Genomic DNA, 15,239 nt, shown 5'->3' on the forward strand with positions numbered 1-15,239 from the left:
GGCCCTGGAGAAGCTACTGGTGACACTGGAGGAGCTGCTGGTGGCCCCGGAGGAGCTGCTGGTGACATTGGAGGAGCTGCTGGTGGCCCCGTGACGGGGTCGGTGGCTCCGGAGGCGACCAATAAACCCACCGTGTGCAGCACAGAGAGCGCCCCACGCACCCCGATCCAGGGATCCCGCCCCACGGATCCCACCCCACGCACCCCGATCCAGGGATCCCGCCCCACGGATCCCACCCCACGCACCCCGATCCAGGGATCCCGCCCCACGCACCCCGATCCAGGGATCCCGCCCCACGGATCCCACTCCACGCACCCCGATCCAGGGATCCCACCCCACGCACCCCAATCCAGGGATCCCGCCCCACAGATCCCGCCCCATGGATCCCACCCCACGAATCCCACCCCACGGATCCCACCGCACGGACCCCAATCCAGGGATCCCACCCCGCGGATCCCACCCCACAGCTCAGACCCCAGGGAATAGATCCCACCCCATGGCTCAGACCCCATGGCTCCAATCCCATGGAATGGATCCCACCCCACGGATCCCACCCCGCGGCTCAGACCCCAGGGAATGGATCCCACCCCATAGATCCCACCCCATGGATCCCACCCCATGGCTCAGACCCCACCCCATGGATCCCACCCCACAGCTCCAATCCCACCCCATGGATCCCACCCCACAGCTCCAATCCCACCCCATGGATCCACCCCCCAGATCCCACCCCACGGCTCAGACCCCATGGAATGGATCCCACCCCATGGATCCCACCCCATGGCTCAGACCCCACGGAATGGATCTCACCCCATGGATCCTACCCCACGGAATGGATCTCACCCCATGGATCCCACCCCCCGGCTCAGACCCCAAGGATCCCTCCAGCTCCTCAACCTCCTCCCTGGAACGAATCCTTTATTTCCACCCCGCGATGGAGCTCGGGGCTCCCTCTATGGGACCTGGTTGGGGGGGGGGATCCCCCACATTTCCCACCCCCCTTTTTTTTTATTATTTAATTTCTACTTGGGGGGCCGATAAATCATCTTCCGGCTCTTCATCACCGACCACTTGTGCCGCTTCAGGTAATAGGAGAGGGGGGCCAGGAGAGCCCCGAGAAGCAGCATCTGGGGGGGTAGGAAGGAAAAAAAGGGGGTTCAGGAGGGGCCCCAGGTGGGGGGGGGGAAGGGGATGGGTCGGAGCCCCCCGAAAAACCTTTAATCCCATTCGCTTGCGGTGATCGTGCTCGGGCTCGGCCGCCCAGCGCAGGAAGGTGCAGATGTCCTTGGCGATCTGAGACATGGAGACATCCACTGGGATGGGGTTTGGTGACACCAGGATGGGGTTTGGTGTCACTGGAAGGGTTTTGGTGACACAGGGATGGGTTTTGGTGTCTAGAAGAGGGTTTTGCTGCCACCGGGATGGGTTTTGGTGTCTAGAAGAGGGTTTTGGTGACACTGGGATGGGTTTTGGTGACACTGGGATGGGTTTTGGTGACACCAGGATGGGTTTTGGTGACTGCGGGCTGAGTTTTGGTGTCTAGAAGAGGGTTTTGGTCTCACCATGAGGGATTTTGGTGCCACCTGGCTGGGTTTCAGTGCCACCGGGCTGGGTTTTGGTGTCTAGAAAAGGGTTTTGGTGACACTGGGATGGGTCTTGGTGACACTGGGATGGGTCTTGGTGACACTGGGATGGGTTTTGGTGTCACCAGGATGGGTTTAGGTGACACCAGGATGGGGTTTGGTGTCGAGATGACGGATTTGGTGCCACTGGGCTGGGTTTTGGTGTCGCCGGGACGGGTTTAGGTGTCACATGGATGGGTTTTTGGTGTCACCGGGATGGGTTTTGTTTTCAAGAGGAGGGATCTGGTGTCACCGGGATGGGATTTGGTGTCACTGGGATGGATTTTGGTGACACCAGGATGGGTTTTGGTGTCACCATGATGGGTTTTGTTGTTTACGGGAGGGATCTGGTGCCACTGGGATGGGTTTTGATGTCACCGGGATGGGTTTTGGTGTCTAGAAGAGGGGTTTGATGTCACCGGGATGGGTTTTGGTGACACCGGGATGGATTTTGGAGTCACCGGGCTGGGTTTTGGTAACACCAGGATGGGTTTTGGTGTCACCGGGCCGGGTTTGGGTGTCACTGGGATGGGTTTGGGTGTCTAGAAGAGGGTTTTGGTGTCACCATGATGGGTTTTGGTGTCGAGAGGAGGGGTTTGATGTCACCGGGATGGGTTTTGGTGTCTAGAAGAGTGTGGAAGGGTGAATATATGATCTAATAGCAGTGAACAACCCAGGGCTCAACATTCAGGATTAAACCTGGCGTTCCCCTTTAAGCCTTCCTCGGTATGCTGACCGGGAGAGGTGCATAACAAAAGCCTGGGACTCAGCGCCGGAAAGTCCCTGAACCGGTCGGACCGGCCCGGCCCGGTACCTTTCGCGCGCTCAAACCTTGTGAACCAATCCTGTAACTTTTAAGGCGTGGACAGTTTGAATGAACCAATTGTAAGTTGTTTCTTGGCGCATGCTCTGCTGGAAAGGTATATAAGGAGTGTTGTGTTTACGAATAAATGAGAACGACCATACTCATATTGAGATTCATCGTTACTCGGGGTCCGGCTCCCACGCCCATATCTGGTAGCAGAGGATGGTTCAGGTTCCTCTTTTTTAATTTCTCCGTGACTACTCTAAGTAGCGAGAGGAGGCGGGTTGGGAGAACAAACCGGCTGAGGGTAGCATTATCTGGGTCCAACGGGGCAGGATAAATGCTGGAGTGTGAGGTCGCGACTCACCCCTTAGGCGCAGCTATGCAAACAGATGCTGCGGCCACTCTGCTGGCGGGAATCCTCTCTAAGAGAGGGCATGATATACCCGTAAAGCAGGTAGTAGTTTTAATACAGTTAGGTCAAAGATTGGGTCATTTTGAAGACCTGCAGATGATATTTTCGGTCACGGACTGGCAAAACTACGGGGATACGTTGCGGGACAAAACTATTTCGGGATCCGAAAAGGAACGAAAAGCGGTTAAGGCCGTCCGTGCAGATTGGCGTCTCGTTTTAGAGACATTAAAGGAGATGAACGCGGAAAGGGAGGTAGCTCGTGCAGCAATTCGGATGCTGGGACCTGCATCTAACGTTGAAAGGGTTCCAGCCAAACCAGGTCCGATTTCGCGGTTATTCGGACTGCCTGCGGTAAAAGGCATGATAGGAACTGTGTGTAAAACCGTTAGTGACTTGAAAAGGGAGGATGAAGTAGATGAGGAGTGGAACGGGATCACCGCGCAACAGCCGATCGAACCGGAAGTTGATTCTTTGAGCGGTTCCGGCTCGACTGAGGAGGACGCGGAAGTGCGTCGGGAGGGAGGAACGGCTTTCTGCGGTCGCCGCCCTCGCTCTGGCGCCCCTCCTTCACTGCGGCCCTCTACTCCTCCCATCGAGGAACTGATTCCTTCAGCGCCACCCACATCTGGTAGCAGGGTCATTAAGGATACTATAATGCAGGGACACTTGATGACTCCAAATAACAGTGAAGGGCTTATGCACTTAGCCTTTCCTGTAATTCAAGAAAACGGATAAGGAAAGAGGGAGATAACAGCATCTCTCATGACCTCACATTCAATTAGAATTTTCCAACTGTATTAATATGTTGTAATATATTTTGTTTTCACATGTCCTTTTCCATAAATGTTGCAATCGGTGCCTTAAAGATCATCTTAAATTTGGTATATTCTGAAAAATGATTTGTTTTCATGTCCCAAAGGGATAGGCTCCAGAAGAATCTGGGAGTGGTCTCTCTTTTTTAGAAATTATTTTTGTTTAATTCTCTAGTTTAAAAGAGAAAACCAACCCTTTAGCGACATGGCGTTAAAAATCTTAATAGACATGTTAGCAGCAAGAGGGCTTGTTATTGCACCTGACAAGGTACAAAGATCAAGCCCCTGGAAATATTTGGGTTGGCATATCACCGATGCTCAAATTCGGCCTCAAAAGATAGAGCTCAAAACTTGTTTAAAAACAGTGAAAGATGTACAGACATTGCTAGGTGACATTCAGTGGGTACGTAACTGTGTGGGGATTTCAAACACTGAAATTGCCCCGCTGACTGCGTTATTACGCAATGCGGATCCAGCTCACGAGATCGAACTTACTGCAGAACACCATAGCCTGCTGCAAAAAATTGTTTGCAAATAGCAAACTTCTTGGTCATCTCGGCGAATCGTAGATATACCTATTTCATTTATAGTGTGTAATGGTTTAGAATCACCGTATGCCGTCATTTGTCAGTGGCAAAACAAAAAGGGGGAGACAGTCTCTACCTTACTGGATAGTGATGCCACTGACAAAGATGGGTTTGATGAATTTATCATCTTGGAATGGGTATTTCTAAGAGTGCAGCCAAAAACAAGTATCCAAACTCGACCTGATGCTGTAGCAGAATTGGTACGAAAGGGTAGATCTCGAATCATTGAGCTCACTGGACAAGAGCCTGCAGATATTAGCATCCCAGTTAATGCTGTAGACCTGGAGTGGTGGTTACGAAATGTAACGCCAATTCAGGAAGCCCTATTAGGATTTGTAGGGAAGATACATTCACAGCATCCACAAGGGAAAAGGTTTCAAATATTGTGCCGAAATCAGTGGTTGGAAAAAACAAAGGTCAGCACACAGCCACTGACAGACGGTCTTACTGTTTATACTGATGCCGGAAAACGATTGCATCGTGCTGTCTGTGTATGGCATGATGGCAACGCATGGCATAAACACGTTATAGAGGGACAACCTCAAGATTCTCTTCAGACTTTGGAGTTAACTGCCGTAGCTTGGGCCTTGTTAAATTGGTTGAATGTTCCTCTCAATGTTGTCACAGATTCGCTATATGTAGCAGGAGTAGTGCCCAGGTTAGAAGATGCTCTTATAAGAGAAACAAACAATCCCAGACTAGGGACATTATTTATGCAGTTGCAATCAACACTTCAACAACGTATTGAGCCTTGTTGTATTATTCATGTTCGTAGTCACCAACTTGACGTGGGGCTGGGAGAAGGAAATCAAATAGCTGATAGCTTGGTTAGTCCAGCTCAACATATGCCGCCCATGGATAAGTTTTGTCAAGCAAGGCAGAGCCATGAACACTTTCACCAGAATGCCAAAGGTTTAAAACGACAGTATGATTTAACAGAAAATGAAGCCCGCAGTATTGTACAGGCTTGCCCAAAATGTGGGAATCACGGCCCGGGAATAGGGGTAGGAGTTAACCCTAAGGGTTTAAAATCTTTAGAACTTTGGCAAACAGATGTTACACATATTGCAGAATTTGGAAGGTTGAAATATGTTCATGTAACAATTGATACCTTCTCAAAATTTGTCTGGGCGACTGCATTACCTGGGGAAAAGGCACAACATGTTTGTAAACATTTGTTATCTTGTTTTGCGGTTATGGGGGTGCCTGAGACTATAAAAACAGATAATGGACCTGCTTATGGTAGCCAAAAAACGAGGATCTTCTTGTCTAAATGGGGAGTTCGACACCTTACAGGGATTCCGCATTCCCCTACTGGACAAGCTTTAGTAGAGCGAACGCATCTAGTTTTGAAAGATTATTTGCGAAAGCAAAAAGGGGAAAACATGGATGCGCAAATGAGGTTAAGTAAAGCATTGTTTACGTTGAATTATTTGTGTTTAATGGGTAACAGAGAAGAGCCATCAGTGGTGATACACCATCAGAGCATAAAGTTAAGTGAAAAAACAACTATTCCTCGCTTTCAAGTGCTATGTAGGGATCCGATAACTGGGGTATGGAAAGGACCTGTTACTGTTATATTCAATGGTTGAGGGTATATGTGTGTTTCCACAGAGGGTGGTCCAAAATGGGTACCAGCTAGAAGCATTCGACCCTATCGAGAGTCATCTATGGCACACGACCAGTTGCCAGCGCAAGAAGACAACGCGAGTGAATAAGCGATGAGATGAGAAGTTTGTTACCCTGATGTTTTGTGTACTTGTTATAGTTGGATTAATGTTGTTGATAATGGTTATTTAAGGGACAGCACTTTTAGCTGTGTAATGTTATATGTAAGAAAAATAATGTTGCACGTAATGTTGAAGCCTGGCTTGTTCAAAAACAAAAAGGGGGATTTGTGGAAGGGTGAATATATGATCTAATAGCAGTGAACAACCCAGGGCTCAACATTCAGGATTAAACCTGGCGTTCCCCTTTAAGCCTTCCTCGGTATGCTGACCGGGAGAGGTGCATAACAAAAGCCTGGGACTCAGCGCCGGAAAGTCCCTGAACCGGTCGGACCGGCCCGGCCCGGTACCTTTCGCGCGCTCAAACCTTGTGAACCAATCCTGTAACTTTTAAGGCGTGGACAGTTTGAATGAACCAATTGTAAGTTGTTTCTTGGCGCATGCTCTGCTGGAAAGGTATATAAGGAGTGTTGTGTTTACGAATAAATGAGAACGACCATACTCATATTGAGATTCATCGTTACTCGGGGTCCGGCTCCCACGCCCATATCTGGTAGCAGAGGATGGTTCAGGTTCCTCTTTTTTAATTTCTCCGTGACTACTCTAAGTAGCGAGAGGAGGCGGGTTGGGAGAACAAACCGGCTGAGGGTAGCATTATCTGGGTCCAACGGGGCAGGATAAATGCTGGAGTGTGAGGTCGCGACTCACCCCTTAGGCGCAGCTATGCAAACAGATGCTGCGGCCACTCTGCTGGCGGGAATCCTCTCTAAGAGAGGGCATGATATACCCGTAAAGCAGGTAGTAGTTTTAATACAGTTAGGTCAAAGATTGGGTCATTTTGAAGACCTGCAGATGATATTTTCGGTCACGGACTGGCAAAACTACGGGGATACGTTGCGGGACAAAACTATTTCGGGATCCGAAAAGGAACGAAAAGCGGTTAAGGCCGTCCGTGCAGATTGGCGTCTCGTTTTAGAGACATTAAAGGAGATGAACGCGGAAAGGGAGGTAGCTCGTGCAGCAATTCGGATGCTGGGACCTGCATCTAACGTTGAAAGGGTTCCAGCCAAACCAGGTCCGATTTCGCGGTTATTCGGACTGCCTGCGGTAAAAGGCATGATAGGAACTGTGTGTAAAACCGTTAGTGACTTGAAAAGGGAGGATGAAGTAGATGAGGAGTGGAACGGGATCACCGCGCAACAGCCGATCGAACCGGAAGTTGATTCTTTGAGCGGTTCCGGCTCGACTGAGGAGGACGCGGAAGTGCGTCGGGAGGGAGGAACGGCTTTCTGCGGTCGCCGCCCTCGCTCTGGCGCCCCTCCTTCACTGCGGCCCTCTACTCCTCCCATCGAGGAACTGATTCCTTCAGCGCCACCCACATCTGGTAGCAGGGTCATTAAGGATACTATAATGCAGGGACACTTGATGACTCCAAATAACAGTGAAGGGCTTATGCACTTAGCCTTTCCTGTAATTCAAGAAAACGGATAAGGAAAGAGGGAGATAACAGCATCTCTCATGACCTCACATTCAATTAGAATTTTCCAACTGTATTAATATGTTGTAATATATTTTGTTTTCACATGTCCTTTTCCATAAATGTTGCAATCGGTGCCTTAAAGATCATCTTAAATTTGGTATATTCTGAAAAATGATTTGTTTTCATGTCCCAAAGGGATAGGCTCCAGAAGAATCTGGGAGTGGTCTCTCTTTTTTAGAAATTATTTTTGTTTAATTCTCTAGTTTAAAAGAGAAAACCAACCCTTTAGCGACATGGCGTTAAAAATCTTAATAGACATGTTAGCAGCAAGAGGGCTTGTTATTGCACCTGACAAGGTACAAAGATCAAGCCCCTGGAAATATTTGGGTTGGCATATCACCGATGCTCAAATTCGGCCTCAAAAGATAGAGCTCAAAACTTGTTTAAAAACAGTGAAAGATGTACAGACATTGCTAGGTGACATTCAGTGGGTACGTAACTGTGTGGGGATTTCAAACACTGAAATTGCCCCGCTGACTGCGTTATTACGCAATGCGGATCCAGCTCACGAGATCGAACTTACTGCAGAACACCATAGCCTGCTGCAAAAAATTGTTTGCAAATAGCAAACTTCTTGGTCATCTCGGCGAATCGTAGATATACCTATTTCATTTATAGTGTGTAATGGTTTAGAATCACCGTATGCCGTCATTTGTCAGTGGCAAAACAAAAAGGGGGAGACAGTCTCTACCTTACTGGATAGTGATGCCACTGACAAAGATGGGTTTGATGAATTTATCATCTTGGAATGGGTATTTCTAAGAGTGCAGCCAAAAACAAGTATCCAAACTCGACCTGATGCTGTAGCGGAATTGGTACGAAAGGGTAGATCTCGAATCATTGAGCTCACTGGACAAGAGCCTGCAGATATTAGCATCCCAGTTAATGCTGTAGACCTGGAGTGGTGGTTACGAAATGTAACGCCAATTCAGGAAGCCCTATTAGGATTTGTAGGGAAGATACATTCACAGCATCCACAAGGGAAAAGGTTTCAAATATTGTGCCGAAATCAGTGGTTGGAAAAAACAAAGGTCAGCACACAGCCACTGACAGACGGTCTTACTGTTTATACTGATGCCGGAAAACGATTGCATCGTGCTGTCTGTGTATGGCATGATGGCAACGCATGGCATAAACACGTTATAGAGGGACAACCTCAAGATTCTCTTCAGACTTTGGAGTTAACTGCCGTAGCTTGGGCCTTGTTAAATTGGTTGAATGTTCCTCTCAATGTTGTCACAGATTCGCTATATGTAGCAGGAGTAGTGCCCAGGTTAGAAGATGCTCTTATAAGAGAAACAAACAATCCCAGACTAGGGACATTATTTATGCAGTTGCAATCAACACTTCAACAACGTATTGAGCCTTGTTGTATTATTCATGTTCGTAGTCACCAACTTGACGTGGGGCTGGGAGAAGGAAATCAAATAGCTGATAGCTTGGTTAGTCCAGCTCAACATATGCCGCCCATGGATAAGTTTTGTCAAGCAAGGCAGAGCCATGAACACTTTCACCAGAATGCCAAAGGTTTAAAACGACAGTATGATTTAACAGAAAATGAAGCCCGCAGTATTGTACAGGCTTGCCCAAAATGTGGGAATCACGGCCCGGGAATAGGGGTAGGAGTTAACCCTAAGGGTTTAAAATCTTTAGAACTTTGGCAAACAGATGTTACACATATTGCAGAATTTGGAAGGTTGAAATATGTTCATGTAACAATTGATACCTTCTCAAAATTTGTCTGGGCGACTGCATTACCTGGGGAAAAGGCACAACATGTTTGTAAACATTTGTTATCTTGTTTTGCGGTTATGGGGGTGCCTGAGACTATAAAAACAGATAATGGACCTGCTTATGGTAGCCAAAAAACGAGGATCTTCTTGTCTAAATGGGGAGTTCGACACCTTACAGGGATTCCGCATTCCCCTACTGGACAAGCTTTAGTAGAGCGAACGCATCTAGTTTTGAAAGATTATTTGCGAAAGCAAAAAGGGGAAAACATGGATGCGCAAATGAGGTTAAGTAAAGCATTGTTTACGTTGAATTATTTGTGTTTAATGGGTAACAGAGAAGAGCCATCAGTGGTGATACACCATCAGAGCATAAAGTTAAGTGAAAAAACAACTATTCCTCGCTTTCAAGTGCTATATAGGGATCCGATAACTGGGGTATGGAAAGGACCTGTTACTGTTATATTCAATGGTTGAGGGTATATGTGTGTTTCCACAGAGGGTGGTCCAAAATGGGTACCAGCTAGAAGCATTCGACCCTATCGAGAGTCATCTATGGCACACGACCAGTTGCCAGCGCAAGAAGACAACGCGAGTGAATAAGCGATGAGATGAGAAGTTTGTTACCCTGATGTTTTGTGTACTTGTTATAGTTGGATTAATGTTGTTGATAATGGTTATTTAAGGGACAGCACTTTTAGCTGTGTAATGTTATATGTAAGAAAAATAATGTTGCACGTAATGTTGAAGCCTGGCTTGTTCAAAAACAAAAAGGGGGATTTGTGGAAGGGTGAATATATGATCTAATAGCAGTGAACAACCCAGGGCTCAACATTCAGGATTAAACCTGGCGTTCCCCTTTAAGCCTTCCTCGGTATGCTGACCGGGAGAGGTGCATAACAAAAGCCTGGGACTCAGCGCCGGAAAGTCCCTGAACCGGTCGGACCGGCCCGGCCCGGTACCTTTCGCGCGCTCAAACCTTGTGAACCAATCCTGTAACTTTTAAGGCGTGGACAGTTTGAATGAACCAATTGTAAGTTGTTTCTTGGCGCATGCTCTGCTGGAAAGGTATATAAGGAGTGTTGTGTTTACGAATAAATGAGAACGACCATACTCATATTGAGATTCATCGTTACTCGGGGTCCGGCTCCCACACCCATAGAAGAGGGTTTTGGTGTCACCATGATGGGTTTTGGTGTCACCGGGATGGGTTTTGGCGACACCAGGCTGGGTTTCGGTGTCACCGGGCCGGGTTTGGGTGTTGCTGGGATGGGTTTTGTTGTCTAGAAGAGGGTTGTGGTGTCACCAGGATGGATTTTGGTGTCGAGAGGAGGGATTGGGTGTCACCGGGCTGAGTTTCGGTGCCACCGGGCTGGGTTTTGGTGCCACCATGATGGGTTCTGGTGTCACCGGGCCGGGTTCGGGTGCCCGCAGACCCTGGTGCAGCGCGGGGACGCCATGCGCTGCCCCGGCTGTGCCGTGGTGGTGCAGAAGCGGGACGGGTGCGACTGGCTGCGCTGCCGCCTCTGCCAAACCGAGATCTGCTGGGTCACCAAAGGGCCCCGGTGGGGACCCGCGGTGAGAGACACGGGGCACTGGGGGGCACTGGGAGGGACTGGGAGGGACTGGGAGGGGATAATGGGGGCACTGGGAGGGACTGGGGGCACTGGGAGGGACTGGGAGGGGGCTGGGAGGGACTGGGGGCACTGGGAGGGACTGGGAGAGACTGGGAGGGACTGGGGGCACTGGGACACCCCATGGGCCCCACCCCGACGTTGACCCCAACCTTGACCTCAACCTCAACCTTGGCCCCAACCTCAACCTTGACCCCAACCTCAACCTTGACCCCAGCCCAACCAGAACCTCAACCTTGACCCTGATCTTGACCCCCGTGTCCCCCCCCAGGGCCCGGGTGACACGAGCGGCGGCTGCCGCTGCAACGTGTCGGGCCAGCGCTGCCACCCCCAGTGCCACAACTGCCACTGACCCCCCGGAGAGGCCACCACGGCCACCGGAGAGCCCGGAGACACCACTGGGAGAGCTGGAGATGCCACCATGGGCACCCAGAAGCTGTTGGTGTCTGTAGAGCAGCTGTTGGTGGCCCCAGAGAACCTATTGGTGGCCCTAGAGGAGCTGGAGAAGCTGCTGGTGGCCCCAGAGGAGCTGTTGGTGGCCCCAGAGAAGCTGCTGGTGGCCCCAGAGAACCTGTTGGTGGCCCCATAGGAGGTGGAGAAGCTGCTGGTAGCACCGAGAACCTGTTGGTGGCCCCAGAGGAGCTGCTGGTGGCCCCAGAGGAGCTGCTGGTGTCCCCGGAGACGCTGTTGGTGGCCCCAGAGGAGCTGCTGGTGTCCCCGGAGACGCTGTTGGTGGCCCCAGAGGAGCTGCTGGTGTCCCCGGAGACGCTGTTGGTGGCCCCAGAGGAGCTGCTGGTGTCCCTGGAGACGCTGTTGGTGGCCCCAGAGGAGCTGCTGGTGTCCCCGGAGACGCTGTTGGTGGCCCCAGAGGAGCTGCTGGTGTCCCCGGAGATGCTGTTGGTGGCCCCAGAGGAGCTGCTGGTGTCCCTGGAGACGCTGCTGGTGTCCCCGGAGACGCAGTTGGTGGCCCCAGAGGAGCTGCTGGTGTCCCCGGAGACGCTGTTGGTGGCCCCAGAGGAGCTGCTGGTGTCCCTGGAGACGCTGCTGGTGTCCCCGGAGACGCAGTTGGTGGCCCCAGAGGAGCTGCTGGTGTCCCCGGAGACGCTGTTGGTGGCCCCGGAGACACTGTTGGTGGCCCCAGAGGAGCTGCTGGTGACACTGGAGGAGCTGCTGGTGGCCCCAGAGGAGCTGTTGGTGGCCCCGGAGACACTGCTGGTGGCCCCTGAGGAGCTGCTGGTGTCCCCGGAGACGCTGTTGGTGGCCCCAGAGGAGCTGCTGGTGGCCCCGGAGACGCTGTTGGTGGCCCCAGAGGAGCTGCTGGTGTCCCCGGAGACGCTGTTGGTGGCCCCAGAGGAGCTGCTGGTGTCCCCGGAGACGCTGTTGGTGGCCCCGGAGACGCTGTTGGTGGCCCCAGAGGAGCTGCTGGTGACACTGGAGGAGCTGCTGGTGGCCCCAGAGGAGCTGTTGGTGGCCCCGGAGACACTGCTGGTGGCCCCTGAGGAGCTGCTGGTGGCCCCAGAGGAGCTACTGGTGACACTGGAGGAGCAGCTGGTGGCCCCGGAGAAGCTGCTGGTGGCCCCAGAGAAGCTGCTGGTGGCTCCAGAGGAGCTGCTGGTGGCCCCGAAGAAGCTGCTGGTGGCCCCAGAGAAGGTGCTGGTGGCCCCAGAGGAGCAGATGGTGGCCCTGGAGAAGCTGCTGGTGGCCCCAGAGAAGCTGCTGGTGGCCCTGGAGAAGCTGCTGGTGGCCCCGGAGAAGCTGCTGGTGGCCCCAGAGACGCTGATGGTGGCACCAAAGACGCTGATGGTGGCCCTGGAGAAGCTACTGGTGATACTGGAGGAGCTGCTTGTGGCCCCGGAGAAGCTGCTGGTGACCCCAGAGGAGCTACTGGCGACACTGGAGGAGCTGCTGGTGGCCCCGGAGGAGCTGCTGGTGACACTGGAGGAGCAGCTGGTGGCCCCGGAGAAGCTGCTGGAGGCCCCGGAGGAGCAGCTGGTGGCCCTGGAGAAGCTACTGGTGACACTGGAGGAGCTGCTGGTGGCCCCGGAGGAGCTGCTGGTGACATTGGAGGAGCTGCTGGTGGCCCCGTGACGGGGTCGGTGGCTCCGGAGGCGACCAATAAACCCACCGTGTGCAGCACAGAGAGCGCCCCACGCACCCCGATCCAGGGATCCCGCCCCACGGATCCCACCCCACGCACCCCGATCCAGGGATCCCGCCCCACGCACCCCGATCCAGGGATCCCGCCCCACGGATCCCACTCCACGCACCCCGATCCAGGGATCCCACCCCACGCACCCCAATCCAGGGATCCCGCCCCACAGATCCCGCCCCATGGATCCCACCCCACGAATCCCACCCCACGGATCCCACCGCACGGACCCCAATCCAGGGATCCCACCCCGCGGATCCCACCCCACAGCTCAGACCCCAGGGAATAGATCCCACCCCATGGCTCAGACCCCATGGCTCCAATCCCATGGAATGGATCCCACCCCACGGATCCCACCCCGCGGCTCAGACCCCAGGGAATGGATCCCACCCCATAGATCCCACCCCATGGATCCCACCCCATGGCTCAGACCCCACCCCATGGATCCCACCCCACAGCTCCAATCCCACCCCATGGATCCCACCCCACAGCTCCAATCCCACCCCATGGATCCACCCCCCAGATCCCACCCCACGGCTCAGACCCCATGGAATGGATCCCACCCCATGGATCCCACCCCATGGCTCAGACCCCACGGAATGGATCTCACCCCATGGATCCTACCCCACGGAATGGATCTCACCCCATGGATCCCACCCCCCGGCTCAGACCCCAAGGATCCCTCCAGCTCCTCAACCTCCTCCCTGGAACGAATCCTTTATTTCCACCCCGCGATGGAGCTCGGGGCTCCCTCTATGGGACCTGGTTGGGGGGGGGGATCCCCCACATTTCCCACCCCCCTTTTTTTTTATTATTTAATTTCTACTTGGGGGGCCGATAAATCATCTTCCGGCTCTTCATCACCGACCACTTGTGCCGCTTCAGGTAATAGGAGAGGGGGGCCAGGAGAGCCCCGAGAAGCAGCATCTGGGGGGGTAGGAAGGAAAAAAAGGGGGTTCAGGAGGGGCCCCAGGTGGGGGGGGGGAAGGGGATGGGTCGGAGCCCCCCGAAAAACCTTTAATCCCATTCGCTTGCGGTGATCGTGCTCGGGCTCGGCCGCCCAGCGCAGGAAGGTGCAGATGTCCTTGGCGATCTGAGACATGGAGACATCCACTGGGATGGGGTTTGGTGACACCAGGATGGGGTTTGGTGTCACTGGAAGGGTTTTGGTGACACAGGGATGGGTTTTGGTGTCTAGAAGAGGGTTTTGCTGCCACCGGGATGGGTTTTGGTGTCTAGAAGAGGGTTTTGGTGACACTGGGATGGGTTTTGGTGACACTGGGATGGGTTTTGGTGACACCAGGATGGGTTTTGGTGACTGCGGGCTGAGTTTTGGTGTCTAGAAGAGGGTTTTGGTCTCACCATGAGGGATTTTGGTGCCACCTGGCTGGGTTTCAGTGCCACCGGGCTGGGTTTTGGTGTCTAGAAAAGGGTTTTGGTGACACTGGGATGGGTCTTGGTGACACTGGGATGGGTCTTGGTGACACTGGGATGGGTTTTGGTGTCACCAGGATGGGTTTAGGTGACACCAGGATGGGGTTTGGTGTCGAGATGACGGATTTGGTGCCACTGGGCTGGGTTTTGGTGTCGCCGGGACGGGTTTAGGTGTCACATGGATGGGTTTTTGGTGTCACCGGGATGGGTTTTGTTTTCAAGAGGAGGGATCTGGTGTCACCGGGATGGGATTTGGTGTCACTGGGATGGATTTTGGTGACACCAGGATGGGTTTTGGTGTCACCATGATGGGTTTTGTTGTTTACGGGAGGGATCTGGTGCCACTGGGATGGGTTTTGATGTCACCGGGATGGGGTTTGGTGTCTAGAAGAGGGGTTTGATGTCACCGGGATGGGTTTTGGTGACACCGGGATGGATTTTGGAGTCACCGGGCTGGGTTTTGGTAACACCAGGATGGGTTTTGGTGTCACCGGGCCGGGTTTGGGTGTCACTGGGATGGGTTTGGGTGTCTAGAAGAGGGTTTTGGTGTCACCATGATGGGTTTTGGTGTCGAGAGGAGGGGTTTGATGTCACCGGGATGGGTTTTGGTGTCTAGAAGAGTGTGGAAGGGTGAATATATGATCTAATAGCAGTGAACAACCCAGGGCTCAACATTCAGGATTAAACCTGGCGTTCCCCTTTAAGCCTTCCTCGGTATGCTGACCGGGAGAGGTGCATAACAAAAGCCTGGGACTCAGCGCCGGAAAGTCCCTGAACCGGTCGGACC

The 15,239-nt window shown here is 52.7% G+C and overlaps 2 long non-coding RNA genes across 2 annotated transcripts; both read right to left on the minus strand.

Moving 5' to 3' along the window:
* Positions 1–898: 898 nt before the first annotated feature.
* On the minus strand, positions 899–1,717 carry LOC138734176 (uncharacterized). Its single transcript, XR_011339538.1, has 2 exons — positions 1,213–1,717; positions 899–1,124 (listed from the first exon to the last, which is right to left on the minus strand). It is a non-coding gene; the product is annotated as an uncharacterized lncRNA (long non-coding RNA).
* Positions 1,718–13,719: 12,002 nt separating this feature from the next.
* Positions 13,720–14,558, minus strand: LOC138734175 (uncharacterized). Its single transcript, XR_011339537.1, has 2 exons — positions 14,034–14,558; positions 13,720–13,945 (listed from the first exon to the last, which is right to left on the minus strand). It is a non-coding gene; the product is annotated as an uncharacterized lncRNA (long non-coding RNA).
* Between the last annotated feature and the right edge of the window lie 681 nt (positions 14,559–15,239).

The sequence above is a fragment of the Phaenicophaeus curvirostris genome, unplaced genomic scaffold (assembly GCF_032191515.1).
Source record: "Phaenicophaeus curvirostris isolate KB17595 unplaced genomic scaffold, BPBGC_Pcur_1.0 scaffold_68, whole genome shotgun sequence".
Classification (NCBI taxonomy): Eukaryota; Metazoa; Chordata; class Aves; order Cuculiformes; family Cuculidae; genus Phaenicophaeus; species Phaenicophaeus curvirostris.